This window comes from Gavia stellata, chromosome 1 (genome assembly GCF_030936135.1).
Source record: "Gavia stellata isolate bGavSte3 chromosome 1, bGavSte3.hap2, whole genome shotgun sequence".
Classification (NCBI taxonomy): domain Eukaryota; kingdom Metazoa; phylum Chordata; class Aves; order Gaviiformes; family Gaviidae; genus Gavia; species Gavia stellata.
The window spans coordinates 64,164,579-64,183,620 of NC_082594.1; positions in this window are offsets into that span (position 1 = coordinate 64,164,579).

The window sequence follows — 19,042 nt, forward strand, 5'->3', positions numbered from 1 at the left end:
GTTGTCAGTCATTGTTCCAGTGGCCTCCCAAGCACCACGGGTGACTTGCAGAGACAGGAGAAGGCTTTTACCTTGGACTCTAGGTTGTTGGTACCTGGAAGATATCACATCTGGCTGTCACTACAAAACACTTCCAAGCTCTGCAGTGGTTTTTGGAGCTCTGAGGAGACTCATCCTTCTTCCCCCTCCCAGATAGTTCCCTCTCATTCTTCGAGTTTTGATTTATGCAGCAGTCCTCACATTTGCTATTCAGAAAAATTTTCCTCTTATATTTACCTGAAACAGTAATGCATGTAAAAACAAAGTCAATGACCAGTATTAGGCTAAGTCAACATTAAGAAGTCATATAGCACATAGGAGCAGACATGTAAAATGAAACAATAACGAAGTCTATATTCCAACATGTACTTCAGACTAGCACTAGTCCAGTCTTGGGAACTAAGTGCTCACTACTGTTTGGCACATGTTAAGAGAACATCTTTTGATTGCATTTCAAAAAATTAATTTCCAAAAGGAATCCAGTTTCTGGGCTCTGTCTCAGAGCTTTGTGGAGTGAATCAAAGCACAGTAAGTGGGGCTAACTGGGAGATTTGCTTCAAAATCACTTCTTACCTGAACTAAGACATTAATACAGATGCATCCTTAGGTTTCCTATTCTGGGTCCAAAAGTCAGATAGAATGGTTTGAACTTATCAAACTGGAATTTCAGGCTTGTTGAAACTATTTGGCTTTTCATCCTAATTTGGAACTCAGGATTTTGAAATCTGAAACTTTTAGTTGAAGAAAAACCTGTTTTCTAGCTAGCTCTGTCCTGGTCTGCCAGCTATATGGAATGGGACAATTCATGAGAGAATCCAAACCAGCTACAGCAAGTTGCACTCAAGGCATTTCACATGCCTTTTCTATTCTGAGCTTGTCTCATCTGCTCTGCTCTGAAGTCTTTCATCTTTGTTCAAAATGAAAACCTCCACTGGCACTTAAAATCTTTGGAGAGAGGATGAACAGTAAAGCATTAATTTACACTGTTAATTGATGTATAAATTAAGCCATGTTCTCTTGAGAATAGCTGCTTCCTAAGTCAGATTTTCATGAGGAAAGTTATACAGGCAGTTCTGCAGCAATATGCCTTTCCCTACAATGCAAGTTTCTGCAGCACAAATGAAGCAAAATTAGTTAGCAAAATGAGATTCAGGCAGAAGGAGAAGAGGGGCAGCAGAAGACAGAGATTAGTTTATTACAAGTATCTTAGTTTTTGATAAAAATTTTTGCTATGTCACAGAAACAGCAAGTCTGCATCAGAAAGTGTCTTTCCTCATGAGTTAACTGTTTGGCAGAGTTGCCTAAATTCATAGTGGGAGCCTATGCCTTCACCTACCCCAGTGATTGTCCCTCTGTCCCAAATAGCATGGATTTCTGTGACAATGCTAGCAAACACTGCAATAAAACTGTTCTTACCTCACCTTCATCTTCTGCTTACAGTGCAGGGTGGGATTGCTTACCATCAATGTGTGCCTTTTCTAAATATCTATTTAGGAAATGTTCTGGAAAAACATATGAGAAATCTTATCACTACCTCCCACAGATGTTTTCTGTACTTTTTACAGTACTGGTGAACCAAAACCCACCTTGTTGTTCCTCATTGCATTTCCCCAAAACAAACTGAGAGGGATGTTTCCTCATGGTTCTTTCCATAGCAGTTAAAGGCCACAATGCACAAAGATCACCATGTCAAACTCATGATTTTCCCTCGGCTCTGCCCTAGTGCCTTCTTGCCATAATGGAGAAGCTGGAGTTCCCCTGTCAATGACCACGATCCTCTCTACAGATCTGCCTACCTGTTGAACTAACCTGCTCCTTTAAAGGCAGCATCAGTCTGCCAGTAGCTAACACAATGCTGACGCAACCTGGTCAGAGGTCTGATTAGGACACTTCTCCCCACAGAACATACCCACTCATAGGAAGTGGATCACCCTGTGGAAATATGCTCGTTTAGACCAAGTGTTGGAAAGAGCACAAATAGATTTTCACTGAAGTCAACACGATCTTCTGGCCAGCCTTCGAAGGGCTAGGGGAGCTTTTGACAAACGTCACTTGAAAAGCTCAAAATTCAGCACCTTCTTTATTTTTCATTCTTAATTTACTTCACGGAGTTTAATGTAGACACAAATACCTTTCAAACTTGAAATCTTAAGCAAAGTAGAGTTGCATCTCACAGCCCAGTTCTAAACAGTGGTCGTTTTGAGTTGGATATGTAGTAAGCAGAGGCTAATATCTAGTCATGCTTGGTTTGTACCTCTGAGCATAGCTCTTCTCCTCTTCTGAACTGCTTGACTGAAAATAATTATTCTCTAGAAGCAATCTAATGCTGGAGTTGCCTGACTCCACAGAAATGGTGGACTTACACTGTGTCCCTAAATGTTTGTACAGGAAAGCACACCAGAACTCATACATAGTTTGTAGCGGAATCATTTCTAAAATGCAGCACTATTAGTCAGACTACTCAGGGGCTAGGAAGACTGTACTTGCCTGTGGAGGATCCGTGTTGAAAACTTTGCTATGTCCATCAAAGACAGACTACAAAGCATTTCCAAACTTGTAGTTGTTGCACAGCTAGTAATAGGAATGGAGCTATGTCAGCATAGATTTCTCATAGTTATTGTTTAGCCAAAGTTTGTTGTTAGTTGTTAGCATCTTCTTGTGGGCCTGAGAGCCTTAGGGCTTTTTCAGGCCATCTGTAGCATCTCTGAATAACCTGATCAAGGTCAATTTTTTCCTGGAGTGACAGAATAGTCAGTGATAGGTAGTCTCACCTGGATAGTACAAAGGTCCCCGTTCAATAAGTAATAGAAATCCCGTCTACCATCTTCTTCCTAGGAGAGATGGGAGACAGCTTTGTGGATAGTCTTTGCTGAACCATGCAGAGCTGCAGGGCTCTGAATAGCCCTGCCAGGAATTACTGCCGCAGTCAATTCCATGGGTGAGAAGATGATGCAGATAGACAGATACTTTGTCCTGTGTCTGTGCATCGTTTATTACAAAACCAGGAGCAGCTGCTGCTCTCATTACCTTGGTACAATTCAATAATCTTCCTATTGAAATTCCAGAAGATGCAGTTTAGGAAGGGAACGTGGTAGTGAATTAAATAGTTTATTCTGTGTGTGACCTAAGTGTGGCATTTGGCTTCCTGAACAAATATCTACATTTATATGTCTACAATGCAGGTCTCTACATACAAGTTGGGTATATAGGTGTCAGTTATAGTCAGTTAGGTCTAGTGAGCTTTTTAGATCACCCTATGTTTATGTGGCCATTTGCATAACTCTCTCAACTCGCTCAGGTTTACTCACTAGATACCCGTTGACTACAGTGGGAGCTTACACAGCTCACTTGGATGAAGATACCTTTAAGTGTAGCATCTTGAATTTAGGTTTTGAATCTAACACTGAATTCCACAAAAAATGTCATCCCAAAATTCAAACACTGTCATTTTTTGTCTCCTTGAAACGCAGATGCACTTTATGATTACAGTTCACCCAACTCACATTGCTAAACAATGAATACAACGATAAATTTTTTAATAGTACATAAAAATGTCCCAAATGCTATTGCACATAAACTAAGTCTGAATCTATTATTTGTTCTCTTTTTGAAGATGAACAGAAAAAAACAGAATTGAGGTCAGACAAAAGCTTTGGTCTCAGTCTCATAGATGACCATGGGAACTGAAAGAAGAGCCTTCAATGGGTTCATGTTAGGACCAGTTTCTAGAGCCTCATCATCTTCTGCACAACCTGTGTAAGACTTTCACTTTGAGATACAGCCACAATACATGAAGTATCTAGTTCACATTGGTACAAAATTTGCAAAAATATTGAGGAAAATATAGCCTGACACTAAATTCATGGCTAACTTCAGTACTGCAACACTCAGTGTTCCTGAGGCCTGAATTTCAGTATCATCTGTGATGCCAGATTATACAGAAAGGCTTTCTGTATGAGATCTAGGAAAAAAGTAGCTCCCAAAATGAGCACTTACAGCAATGTGCTGTGAAGGAAGCTATGTAGCAATTAATTACCTATCTTCAAAGCTTCCATTCAAGTAAGACTACATACAGCACCTGCTTTGGCTTACCATCTAACAGTGACTTGCATTTCCATCAAGTACATGTTTCTACAGGTACGTGGTTTCATCAAGTAGACAATACAGCTGGAAAGATCATACGATGGCAAAAGGCTCCTTTTCCCCTGTGTTGTACTTCCTCAGTCTCATTTTGGGAGTTTGTCATGTACTCCTACACCATTTAGTACAAGAAGGCTTTCTTATACTTTTCTTCACTATGAGGGTGGTGAGGCACTGGACCAGGTTGCTCAGTGAAGTTGTGGATGCCCCATTACTGGAAGTGTTCAAGGCCAGGTTGGATGGGGTTTTGAACAACCTGGTCTAGCGGAAGTTGTCCTTGCCCATGGCAGGGGCATTGGAACTAGATGATGTTTAAGGTCCCTTCCAACCCAAACCATTGTATCATTCTATGATTCTATGGTGATAAGACCATATGGCACTTGATCACCAGCACAATGATGGATTTTGACCAGCAAAATCATCAGTCACTCTTTCTGAGGAATGGTAATAAAATGTATTCAGGGCTGTGTTTTTTGGGTACAGAGGAAGCATTAAGGTTTTAAGTTAAGCTCCCAACCATTTTCTCCTTGACACTTTTCAAGACCATCAAACTAGGTTTTAACACTAAAATGACAAGAACAAGCAAGCTTAACAAATTAGCTTGTTGGCCTCCCACAAAGAAGTCCTTGTTTAAGTTGTAAGAATTATAATTTATTTATGGTAAATCCTTGCCTAGATACTTCCTCCATATTATTAAATATCTGTGTGAAGAGAGACTGAGACAAATGCTGCCGGATGATTCCATGGGATATGATTTGTGTTGATACATATAAAGGGAGCTCCACATAGGAAACAAAAGCAACATTTAGATTTTAAACTGGAATAGGTCATCATGTTAATTTTTGCTCTTGTGTTCCTCTGCATGGAGTTGGTAAGGACTTAGCAAGTCTGCCAGGAAAAATGAGCCCCAGATATTTTCTATTCAATGTGCATTCTCTCTGAAGTACAGTATCACACACGATACCGGATTTGCAATGCTGAACATAATCTGCTAGAAATTGCATAGTTCCTACATTAGTTTGTAATAGTGCCATTTTATCCACAATGATCCACTTTCCTGGATTGATTTCATGTGTGCATTTATGGAAGACTGAAACTTCAGGTATTTGTTTTGCCTGAAGGGGGATTCATCTGTTTGTTTGTATTGAGCTACTGTGTCAGTGTGCATTTATATTATTTTTTTTAAAAAATCACAGTGTATATAGTGTGAAAATCTCATGTATGACTGAGAGAGAAACTAAGAACTGATCTCTGCATCTAAGATTTAATCATAATTGGAAATCAAGAACAAATGCAAAACCTCCTCGTGCTAAAGGAGCATTTTAAGTGTATTCTTTAAAGGAAGTGAGGTTTATACAACTGTGCTCTTTGACCTTGTGTATTTTGAACCTGCTGGCCAACTCCAAACAGAATTGATAAAAAGTACAGAGGTGTCAAGCACATTCAGTATTTTAAAGTTTGTTGAAAATGGGCAGCGGGCTGCTGGGTTATTACTAGCCACACAGAGTGAAACGCTCATAATCTTATCATTTGTTAGATGCTAAAGAATCTGTGTGCAGGAGTTATGTGGGAAATCAAATCTGATTAGTTTGACTGCTGACAGAACTATCTTTTGAAGTAAAATTTCCAGTAACCCATTTTTATTATTATTCATACTAAAGACTTATAGTTGAGGATCCTAAAGAGAAAGTGATTTTTTCAGGAGGAATTATGAGACGAGGAAGCAAAAGGGAGTGTCTCGGGCACTAAAATTTGGAAGCTATTGAAAATGAAAAAGAAAATGGTGGGAGTATGCATCAGAGAAGGAAACAAAAAATATTATATGGTCAGCTAGACAAAGACTGAAGTTTAAGCAGTTTGAGGCCACTGACAAGTAAAACTGTCAATCTAAGTTCCAATTTTTCTGTCATTCTTAACAGTATTTAAAGGCACCTGTTTTTTTCTGTAAGTCAACTCCTGCAATGAGTTTCATTTAGATGGACGACAGTGCCCATGAAGACTCCCACTGAGGTGTTGTCCTACCTTTCATCTGATTCTTCAAAGGTGTATCTACTTAAAGTTACTGACGTTTATTTGTGTGCAGGTACTCTGTAAACCAGCACACCAGCCTTAGTGTGTATTCAATGTGCAAGTTCACACTTGTGAGATTAAAAGAGTTTCTTAAGATGTAAGATCCTGTAAATTCACACCCTCACTTACTAAATGGGAATGTTCTAAAACAGACAAGCCCTCACAGGCTGTGTAACAACCAATAGGGGTGGATTAAGGTTTTTTCCCTATGCAATGGGTGTTTATTTGTGGGTTTTTTTCTCCCTTAAACTGTTACTAGAACTTGCTGTCTTAATTGACACTTACCCAGGCAAATATGGTACTCAGGATTTTATTTAACTTAGAACTGTTATTCTTCTGAATTTTTGTATATTTTGGTGAGGCACAATTTAGAATTAGTTGCACAATTTACATGAGTATTCTGTCCAGTAATGGATTGCTGTGATGATTTGACCCGTTAGTCCTGTGTATATTTCCATAGCTCATTTCTGTAAAATACTGTTCATGGCAGAAATACTTACCCTATTCATGCTACTCACATAATTCAATGACAAATGAGGCAGTGACCCTTGGGGACTAAGTTAAATACTTAAAATATTAAAAGTTGTTTCCACTTATGGGGGTTCTTTTCTGTTAATTTAATTTTTATCCAAGACCAAACACAGTTACTGCTATGGTTATCAAGATTATAATTATTTATTTACTAAGTGTTAGCAAAAAATGTTATTTCATCTTACAGATTTGAATTGTTTTGATGAAAAATATACATTATATAATTTCAGAATTTTTCAAATAAAAATTCAGCCATATTCACTTTTCTAATGAAATATGAGCCAATCTTTGTTTTCCACTAAGTTTAAACTTTAACAAAAAACTTAGGAGCAGAAGTGTATTGTATTGAAACAAATACACATTACCCTTGTCTACTGCCTATGGTCAATATGTTGTGTGTGAAATGTGTGAATACTATGTATAGAAAAATCTCTATGTGTCAAAACACATATAAAGTGAATCTAAATATATATGTAAATTAATTACAGCAAATGCTTTAATTGTGTCTTTAATGTGACTTTCATGCATTTATATTTAAATGAATATTTTTTTCTAAAATATTTAACTTTCATTAAGCTTTTCATATTAAAATTTTCATTTACAGATCTGAAATCACATTACAAAGGTGGGCAAGTATCATTATCCCTCTTTCACTGAAAATTAATAAAACTCAGCAGGAAGGGCTCGCTTCATATAGTATGGCTAGGTAAGACATCTTTAGAGATTTAGCTAGATAGATAATGATTGAAAGTTGGGAAACAAGGAATGCTCTTTCCCAAAAAAAATTTTTGTCGAATTATTTCCAACAAATAAAGAAATGGGCACAGAGTAAAAATAATTTAATCACAGTCTCATGGGAGATTAATGGTAGAGCTGTGGACAATGAGACCAGAACAACATTTTGGTCCCATTGTAGTTAAAAGGAATGTTGTCTTTTTCTTCTGAGGCTAGAACATCATGCCAGGTCTCCTGATGCCTGCTTCCTAGGACTTCTCACACTGCCTCTCAGAGCTGAGTACTCTTGTAGCTGTGTGGGTCATTATCAAAAGGCAATCTCACTGCACTTTGTGGATTGCGAGTCCCCTTTCAGCAATTTTCCTTTTCCTTTTCCATTTCTTTTTTTCTTCTTCTGCATATGTTTGTATTTGGTCAAGAGGTGCAAAAGGACCTCCATACAAAACGAATCAATACTACCTCAAAGCTCATGTTGTCATTTGTCTGCTTGAAACCTACAGAAAAAATAATAGCTTTCACTAAATACAGAAAAATAGTTTGCTGGTTAATACACTTCTAAATGAATTGTGGTCCCAAGCAACATTGGCATCCTCCACATTTTTCTATTTATATGTAAGTATCTGTCTGCCTGCTGAAGGGATGTGGGAGGGTGACAAATCGACGGGAAAGCCTTTCATTTATGATTGCCTTATTTAGACTGGGTGGATTAATTTTCTGTACTGCTAAGAAGCAGGTTAATAGGTCCTCCTACTTAAATCCAAGAACAAAGTGAGTATTGCCGGCAAATACATTGCAAAGATTAGCTCATTTACTTCATGAGGTTCCTTTATCTCTTTTTTTTTTTAATTTTCACTGATTGCCTGCTATGTTCAGCTACATACTTTCAGTAGAAAACACACAGCTGAACTATACTAGCAATGTGAAGGCTTTATCTAGAATGTTATATTACTGTGTAAGCACTCTTTTTTCTAGATTGAGCACCATTGGTTGATATTTTTTCTATTTGAAAAAATCAGCCATAGCAGAAATACTTTAGCATTACTTGCATGTCTTTATTTTTTATGCAGTTTGAATGAATGGCTGTTGTATGAAAACCAATCAGTTACGACAAAGCTACAATAACCCTATGGCTACAGCTTAGGAGGAATTTCTTCCCTGCAAGAAACTAAGGTGTAATCAGTGAAGAAATCCCAGCGAGACTGTTTAGGCGACATGTAGAGCTAAGAATTATGATGAATTAGTTGGTGTCTTTACCAAAGAATGTCCCCAAATCTTCTTTGAAATGACAGACACTCTGAAGAAAATGCTGGCATTTGAGCAAGTAGGAAATTTTAATGTATTTCGTAAGTGCTTTCAGTTGAAAGTCCTAGATCCATAGCTGTCTATCACCTTTCCACTCACACTTAGTAACAAGGAAATAATATTTCACTGAATTCCAGAATCAACCACTCTCTGTCAGACTGAATCCTACCACACAGAAGTGAAATAATATTTATGATAACAGTTTCTCCCTAGTTTTGTTACAGGCATTTAATTAAATATATCATTGCTATAGATCATTTGTGTACTGTTTTCTTAAATTAACAGACGACTTTCCTAATGGAGAAATTAAACACTCCACAGGAGATAAAAAGCTAAAGGTTGAGAGAAGATGAAATGCCAAAATTTCTGCACTGAATAAGATTTGATTCTCATTGTATTTGTGACAGTCTTCCATTGCAGAACCCAGAGGGAAGTTTGCATCATCGCAAACTGGCTCGCCTCCGTGAGACCAGCTAACTCCCCCAGCCCAGAACTCGGTGGCTGCAGTTTATTCTTTCCTGCTGATGATTATGGAACATTACACAATATGAATTATTTCGGGGAAATGTAATTATTTCGTGGAAAAAATGCCTACTTTGTTGAATTCAGAATTGATTTCCATCTGATATTGTGATTACGTGTATGTAAACGGTGTTTTAATGTTAGCTTTTTTACTGCTGAGCTTTCCTTCCTTTTTGAAATGTAAAATTCAGTGCATGTAACTGACAGATCAGTTTTTAATTAAGTCAGTCAAGTGGTTCACAATATTTTTTCTTTTACAGCAGTCCCACTTCAGTGATTTTAATGGCCTCTACTCAGCGTGAGATACCGGACAAGGGCAATGGTGAACCAGGCCCAAAGTTGTCGCAGGCTTGGTGACAGCCACCTGACCTATTCCTGAGCACCGCTGATGCTACATCTCTGCGAACAGTAGGAGCTTACAAGACAAGCAAATTCAGTGTGATTTGAGGATGACAGACTCCTTAACTGACCCATCAAGAGAGTCTCCTATTATGACGGCAGACTTCCCAGCTTGACCTCAGACCTGTCTCGTCACTATGAACTTGCCTGACGCCTGGGGCTAGGGCTGCCCCTGGCTGCTCCCTGTCCTGCCCTGCTCCCTAGCTGAGGTGGTAGGACAGGGCTGCCCAGCCCTGCCTGGACAGACCCCATGGTGATGCCTTCCTGCCCCCAGCACATAGGGAGCCCCCAGTCCTGACAGCACCCTGACGCCCTCCTTCCTAAAATGACCTGCTGCGTCCACCATTGCAGCACTGCTGTCGTGAGAGTGGTCCCACCACATCTACTCTGCCCCGTGAGATTGTAGCCCTGACACATTTTACAGGGAGGCAAAGAAAGGCCAGAAGCCAGCAGCAGAGACGCTCTGTAGGACATGAGTCAAGTCACTAAGCCGTCTTGTTTTCTACGCAGCCCATCAGTATTTTTACTCTGCTCATGTGTGTTTGAGTGGTTTTCATTGTCAGAAAACCTCACAAGGTGGGAGGGAAGCGATAGCGCGTTAAAGGACAGCATCACAGAAGTGAAAGGAAGGCAGGATGGATGCCGAAGGCCCATGAACACCTCTTCAACCTGGCTCCCTTCAGAAAAGGAAGCACAAGTCTTCACCCCCCAGCAAAGAAGGATTAATAAGAGATTTTAGTTAAATAACAGAAAAAAAAATAGGAGAAGAAAAAGGCAGAAACCAAAGGAAAGTAATTCAGGGGTACTGTGCTTAGAGCATGCTATCACAAGTTTTATGTCATAAATTCTTCTCATTATGACCTGCATGCCACTTCAGTTGTTCTGACTTGTCCTGTGAATAATAAAATAAGTATCTACTTCTATGAATTTCCTGTTTATATATTAATTGTCTAAAATCAAAGTTAAGGAGATCCAAAAAGGTTCAAAAAGGCTCTTAATCTCCTTGCTCCCCATACACAGTCGCCCAGGAAGAATGTTAGGAACCAGAAAACTAGTTCACTGAAGTAAACTGAAATATCTTTCCTTTAAGAAACAATTTTAATGAGTTCAGTCTGTTGGAAATGTGATGACTTCTTGCAAAGAAGACACAGAACAGCTTCTGAAATTGATTTCCAAATTAGATGTGGTAGCTGCTATGACTTTCCCCAACAACAAAACAGCAGCAAGATGAGAAGTGCTTACGGGCATGAAGCTGACACACTTGTTTTGTGCACACAGAATGATTCAAAGGTTAAGGAGGAAAAAGAGACATTCGTCATCCTGATGGCAAAACATAACCTTTCGTATTCCTGTGGTGAAGCTTTAATGAAATTTATAAAAAGGACTTTTCACAGACCTAAAAGTTGCCAAGAACACCAACAGATGAACAACAAAATTCAGTGGCCCAAACAGAGAAATGCATGCTTTAGTGTGTTAGCGTGTTACTGATTTCTCTTCGGTACACCAGCTACCTTCTTTCACTCCTTCTATGCCGTTGCCAAAAGTCCCCCTTTCCTCTTCCTTGCCCTGAACTTTTCTTGCTGAGCACATCATCACATGGTACGGAACATCCCTTTGGTCAATTTGGATCTGCCATCCAGGCAGTGTCTGCTGCCAGCCTCTTGCCACCCCCTTGCTTTTAGGGGCAGAGGGAAGAGATAAAACTCTGAGTACTGGCATGGGGAGTAAAACCTACTGGGATGTTCCTGAACATGCAAGTAATCTCGCTGAATTGGTGAATGACTTGACGGAAGGGTGCCTTGCATACTCCAATGAGACCCAGCAGCTCCTAGCACTCTTTTGGGGTGTGGCCTGTGCCTATTGAGCCTCTGTTCAGCATCATCATGGGAGCAGGCAAAGGAGGGCCTCTACATTTGAGGACACCATGGCTGAGGCAGGGACCCAACCCAGGCTGATCTTGGTGTCCAACAATCCAACATGCTGCTTCTCTTCTCCTGAGTGACCTTCTTGACAGATGGCGACCAAGTCATCGACTGTTATGGACATTGCGGGGGGCATGGAATGAGGGAGTAGCATCATGGCACGGGATGTGGAAGTATATATGTCAAGAGACAGGTGACAGTGGTTAACAAGGATGTGCAAACCTGACTGTTGGATGTATAGACAGTTTAAGTATGTAGTACAAGTTATATGTGTTGGTAAGAGGGCGTTTCAAGAATGAGAAATAGAATGGAAAGGAAAAAGAAAGGTAGGGTTCAGATGGACCAAATATTGCAATGCAGTCTGGGTTAGGTAAGTGAGTGGAAAAGTTAGAGTAGGGTACAGAAATGAAACAATATAGGAGTGGGATGGTCAGAGGATACTTAGATGTATCAGGTAAGGTGGGACCTGACCATGACGTGAATGGTATGGAACAAGGAGTGGAGATTGCACTGAGTCTGGCTGGGATGGAGTTACCTTTCTTCCTATGCCACTGTGCTTTGCATGTGGGGCTAAAACAGCGTTGGCTGTTGCTGAGTAGGGTTTTGGCTACTGCTGAACAGTGCTTGCACAGCATCAAGGCTTCCTCTCCCCCCGCCCGCCAAAGTCCCACAGGCTGGGGGTGGCAAGAGGCTGGCAGAGGACATCATTGCCTGGATGGCGGACCCAAACTGATCAAAGGGATATTCCATACCCTGTGAGGTCATGTTTCAGCAAGAATGGCTTGGGGCAAGGAGGAGGAAGGGGGGATGTCTGCGGTGATGGTGTTTGTCTCCGCAAGGAAGCATTATGCATCCTGAGGCCCTGCTTGCATGGAAGTGGCTGGATATCTGCCTGCTGACGGGAAGCAGAGAATGAATTCCTTATTTTGCTTTGCTTAAGTGTGCAGCTGTTGCTTTGCCTATCCAACTGTCACTAAGATGATCCATGAGTCTTCTTTCCTTTCTTCTATCTTCTCCTCATCTTGTGGGAGAGGAGAGGAGCAAGAGGCTGGCTGGGTGTTAGCTAGGGTGAACCCACCACAGATATAGTTGACAATTCTTCCCTGGTACACAATATTTGTGTGGTTTACTGTACTTTGAAGACACACAAAACTGTGTTAAAAGAATACATTTATTTACTCAGTTACCTGTTTTCAACCAGAGCTTTAAACCATATTGGCAGATTTTGGCGTTAGAGCATGTAATTTGTGGTTCTTCACAAGGCCTGTCCCTCTCACAAACACTTTGCACAGCTTTCGAGACGATGTACTGCACTGCTGGAGAAAGAAAAATGTGCCTAGAGAGGTAGTGCAGTCAGCGCTTGAGAGCGCGGGAGCAGAAGGCCTTACGCTGATGCCTGCTGAGGGCAGTTTGCAAAGGCTTAGTGTGAAAACATGGTCAAACTCACTGAAGATGTCAAATCTGTTGTCACACTTGAAAGAAAAAAGTCACTGAAAATGACATTCCTTCAGCCAATGCATTTACTGGAATGGAATGTTTATTCCTTTTCTGATTAAGGAGAGAGGCTGGAGTATAGGGGAAATGATATTGGCAGTTACCTGACCAGCTAGCTATCAATAGTAGTTATAGGGAAAATCTTTCCTCCTGAAGTCACTGGTAGCTCTATCACTCTTTTTATTAATGGTAGGTCTTAATCTAGAGCTCCAGTGTCCTGATCATCAGTACATACCACTTCCTGATATACACACTTTTACAGAGAAAAATACATTAAATCATGTTACCAAAATATGTTGCCTCTCTGACTTCCAGAAAATGCCTGGAGGTTAGTCCTCTTTTCCTTAGTATCTCATCCTTTTTTACAGGGCAAAAGTGTTGAATAATTTTTTTAAACATTTATTTCTCCCTCTGTTTGCCTGTATTTTGTATTTTTTGAGTTTGGCAGAAAAAATGTGAATGGCAAGAATGAGTTTCTAGCATCTCAGTTGACAAAGTTCAGATTTATTTAATTTCTTTAAAAAAAATACAAAGGGGGGGAAAAGCTATTTTACCTGATTAATAACATACAGTCTAAAATGAAAGATAGAAGTGGGCAGGGGAGGGAGGAAGGAAGCTGCTGCCCTGAGCAATAATTTGGTTTTTTAAGTTATAAACCAGTAAATGGCTTATGTGACATCTGCAGGATTTGAATAGCACCTTATCTTTATCCATTTTTAATACTTGAAAGATCTGTTGCAGATCAGAAGACACGCGTTCTGTTTGCAAGCTGACAAAGTCTGTTCTACAGACTGCTCCCAACTACGTGATCAGGTAACTTAAGAGTATTCTGAGGCACTTGGCAGCTGTACTCTGTTTACAAATAAGGGCCTTGGTGGAGCTTATCTGCCTTATGCAGGATCTTTTTCTTTGACAGCCAAAGGCTTGATGCTAGTGAGATTGTTTGAATGGTATAAATGCTCTTAATGTAGAATCTAATATGCCAAAATGCATATTAATACAGCTTCTGGCGAGTTTTTCTATAAAGACAGTTTCTGCCTTGTGTTTGAACTCTTGTAGGAATTTCAGTTTAAGATTAAAGAGATATAAATAGTGCACTTACTCACTGGAAAGACATGAATTTGCATTTTTTTCTGCCATGCAAAAAATAAATAAATTCAGATGATCTTAGCTGTTGTAGTAGCTGTGGGTAGCTCACTGTCAGGATGAACAGATTAGTGCGTAGAATATTGGAAGCAACGGTAGACTCCTTTTCAGCAAAATAAATTAATGTTCAGTACATGAGCTGTCCTTAATCTTCTAATAGGAATCTGATGCCTCTAAACGTTACTTTTATGTACTTCATTTTTATCTAGGCTTTATTAACTTCATAAAAAGAAAACGTATAGGGGATTTTATCTTGGATCTGTGTCATTTTGGCTCTCTAGATTGAGGCTTAGCTCACCCTTTCTGTCACCTCATTGTTTTTAGTGTTATGACTTCATGTATACTGTCTGCTTCTTTTTCTAATAATTAGATCTCACTAAGAATTGTGCTATATTAATGGTGTAAGAATGCCCAAACTCCCTATCACTTCCTCTCTATGTAAAATAACTCCCTTTTTTTCATCTTTACAATCCATAAGCTCTCTGTGTATTTGGAAAAGAAAGCCACAAAAATCTGATTCAGCAGCAGTGTAGGCTCTGTGCTCGTGGAGTTGATATAAAATTTTGGACCTTCTCTTGCACCTTCTTCTTTCAGAATGATTCTAGGACTCCTTTTTTAAAAGACAGCAGACTGAAATGCAGATTGTAGCATAACAGTACTGTAACTATTCTTAGGAAATAATCATTGAGAAAAGCCCTGAGAGATCTCCTGGAGCTATTTTGTGCTGCTCCCTAATATAAAATAAAATACATGTCTCATTTAGTTTAGATAGACCTTATTTTGTCCTCTGTTTGAGCTTCTTTTCCGATGACAGTCTATATGCTAATCAAAACAAAATGCTGAGCTCAGACTTGGTCCACATATCCAGAAATAGAACAACAGCTTTTAAAAAAATTAAAAAAGCTTGCAGTTTGTATTTTTTTCTGTGCTTAATCAGCTTATTATTCATAAAATAAAAATTATGTTAACTACTAGTGCACAGTTTCTGGTTTTCTGAAACTGATGTTCAAGCACATGGGAATTATGGGTCCATGCTTGCGTTTGGTTTGGTTTAGGTTTTTTTTAAAAACTGTAAAGTAATCTTATTCTTTGCCTTAGGTAGCATGTTGCTGGCACATTCAGAGAAAATTCAATTCCATTGTAAATAAAGTTTCTTGCCCCAGGGGGTCTGAGTTTGTTAGTAGGTGTCAATATGGTCTGAACATCTGCTCTACTGAAACAATATTTTACAATATTTATCCAGCTCCTTATTGAGGCATGACAACATGTGCTCTGCCTCCTTAGAAATACAGGGGATGTATTTGTTCCCATAGACAGGGCTTGGCTTAGCAAACTGTTTGTGCTTGTGTTTGTGCTTGATGAATGATAGGATCCCTTAATGAATGTTAGTTGTTCCAGGAAACTACTGTTGTTCTTCTATAATAGCAGGACAAGAAGAAAGTCATCATATTAGCATGAAGGGAAGCTCTTTTATGATAGTACTCAGTCCAAATGCGTCTCTCCGGGGCTTACCAAAAGCTGTACTGAGAAACACGAGTGACTGAAGACTGAATCCAAACATAAATTTCAAGGAGGAAAAGTAATTGTTGAATATCTTCTGAACTAAATTCCCCTGCTAACAACTATTCACTGCCTTAAACCTTGCCTTGAAGGAAATGCTTTTTTATATAATACAGCCTGCCTAAAGCAACAAGCAAAGTAAGTAATTGCATAAAATGTTACAATAGCGTCAGCAAACTTACTGTGTCACTTGCTGCAATGTCGAGGGAGTGCTACCATGCATCATGTGCAGTATTTAATTACATCATCAATCATTATAATATCTTCAAAAATATTAAACTATATACCAAGTGTCCTCCTCCTTTTCAAGGATCACAGTGCCTTTTTCCTAGATTGTCCTCTGGGTCTTACTTCCCTTCCCATTCGGCTGTTCAGGCGTACATTGCCCTGCAGTACTCCTGTGACCAATGTTACAAAACCAGAATGCTGTTTGTCATGGCCACTGTGAGAGAGGAATAATATCTCCATTTTCTAGACAGGCATTGGTGTAGCAGGACTAAGGCAAATAGCTTCTGGCTATGCAGAGACTTTCACGCAGGAAATCTAAAGCACCATGCCTGGAATATGTTCATCAGGAGATCGATACAAGATGTGTAAAACCCCTGTTCCTCTCCAGGAGGCGTAACTGAGTAAGAAGTTGCTGTTCCCCAGCAGTGGGAAAGCAGGGAGGGTGGGGATGTCATACAGCAGTTCTGCTGGACCGATACCTGTTACTATCACCATTGATTCTCCTTCATTAAGTCTATTCTCAAAACCTCTCAGCTCCATTTGCCCTGCTTATTGTTCTCCCCCCTGCCCCTTGTACCTCCCTGGTTGCTATGAAAATGCCTTTCCATTTTAAAGCGCAAAATACTTTCTTCCTTGGTTAATTAACACTAGCTAGATACCCACAAGAGCATAACCCTGTAATGCATCCAAATAACAAGATTTAATTGATTCTTCTATGGCCTATTAAAAATGCATTGAGGGCCTAAAAGATTTAAATGGGAAAAATAGAAAAATCCCAGACTGGCCTCCATCTGACACTGAGACTGCATCTGAAAATTCTAATAAATGGAAAACTACTCTGTATGCAATTTTCCAACCAATCTCTAACTGTACAGAAGTAATGATATGGAAGTTAAAACAAGAAATTGTTACTTAATGCTAAATATAGCCCTTTATTTTGTGGGGGTTTTAGACTGAATGCAAGATGAGGTGAATAAGTTGAATTCAGCCTCATACATTATTCACAGGGACTGAGCTAACATGATCATTCTTTTTCGTTAAAGCCACTGCAAATAGCACAGCTATTCATTTTAGCACTGTTAATACAATGAAGATATGTTAATATGGAATGTCAGCGTCTTAAATCTCTGTTACTATTCTGTCAAATCTGTGTATGTTTTAATGTTTTTTTCTGTATACCCTTATCTTTTCCAACTCTGATACTTCCTACTCTAATTTGTTAATGATTCAAAATACATGCAAATACAGCACAAACTGAAATAGTTTATCTACATTCAAGCAATAAACTCATTGAACCCTGTTAGTTGCTCTTTATTTCTTGCATCAGTTTTGTATTGAGAGGAAATAATTAATGGTGAAATCCTTGTTAATGGGTGGCCTGCTGACAGGTCTCCTGAGTTCATGTTGACCTCTGCTTGCTTGCAGGCCAAAAAACCTCCCATTTTTAATGTCTGTAGCCTTCCTGACCAATTTGGATACTATGGATCTGATTAATTGTTTGGAATGCAGTAGCCCCAGAGGGTCTAATCAGACACTCATTTTCTGGTAGGACAAGTATATCCCTTTTTACATGCACATAAAAGTGGTTGTACACATAGTAGCAGTGCTCAACAGTGTTACAAAAAAGTAAGATCAGTAATTAATATTTCATTTTCTAACTTCTACATGTCTCATGGAGACATGAGGCAGAGTGGTGAAATGAATTGATCTCACAAAACCTGCAACAGAGCTTGAAATGCAAACCAAATTTTGAGTTTAGTCTACCACCCTGCTTGCAAAGCCAGCCTGTACAAACCAAGCACACAATGTTTTTTTCCAGCTGTGTTGGATTTTTCAACTACTTTGTACAACTACGAAGCAGTAATGAGCACAGTGTTTTATAACATCCTTAACAACACAGCCAAGTTGTTAATTCTTCACATGCAGACCTTCATGAGGTGATTATAATCCTTGTCACCTTCCTGTGTGAATGCATATGCCTCAGGAAGCGTGTGAAACCTATGCAGAGTATACAGCAATGTTGGATTTTTATAGCTAGACATGGATACCTGTCTGTATAGGTTTGTGTAGGCCTAGAGCTTAGAATGATCCTGTGACAAAACTAAGAAATGTATTATCAGAATAAAAATGTTCCACTATCATTTTAGGGTTCTTGCAAGCAGTACCTCAGGCTATTCTGAAAGTAGAACCAGCTGCTAAAAATCACCCTCAACAAATGTTTTGTCCTGGTCACTTTTGCCCCCTCTTAGGGAGATGTTCAGTTTGGCTTCCTCCTTTCCTTTCCTTCAGTGCGGTGTGTAGCAGACTCCCCCTATAACCCCTAAGAAATGCTCGATACTGTTTTTTAAATTCACCCTTGATTTTAGCCCAATGTTATTGCTGAGGTTCATCTCAATTAGGTGTAAATGTGTAAGAAACTGTTCCAGATGGGAACAAACAGATACAGTCTTGACATGAATGTATGCAGTCCTAACTGGCATGGACTTGGGAGCAGTTAGTTACGTGGTTGATGAACTTCTGGGGTTAGATCTTGTGATCTTGTGAGCCATGCTGCCAAGCTCAATCAAGGGAAGGCCACATTAACCCTCCCATTTCTAACAAGAACCGCCATTCCTGAGGCAATCTTCAGTAGCTGGAGGTGGACAGCAGAACAAGGGGATTTTGTGAGTCTGAAGCACCAATTACTCTGAGAAAGGAGAAGGACAAGCAGTTTCAACCTAGAAAGAAAGCAAATTAGTCTAATGGCTTGGATCCTCAATTGCAAATACAAATTTAAATTCTCTCAGCCAAAGGAAGTATTGAAACTGGGTCTCCCATAACCCAGATGAGGCCTCAAACCACAGAATTCTTGTTTTCATTTGAATGGGAGAATTCAGAGAAAATGAAATTTTAAAATCTCTTTATGACTAGAAAAACAATGGGAAAAAAAAGGTCATTTCAGAATTCAATTTTTC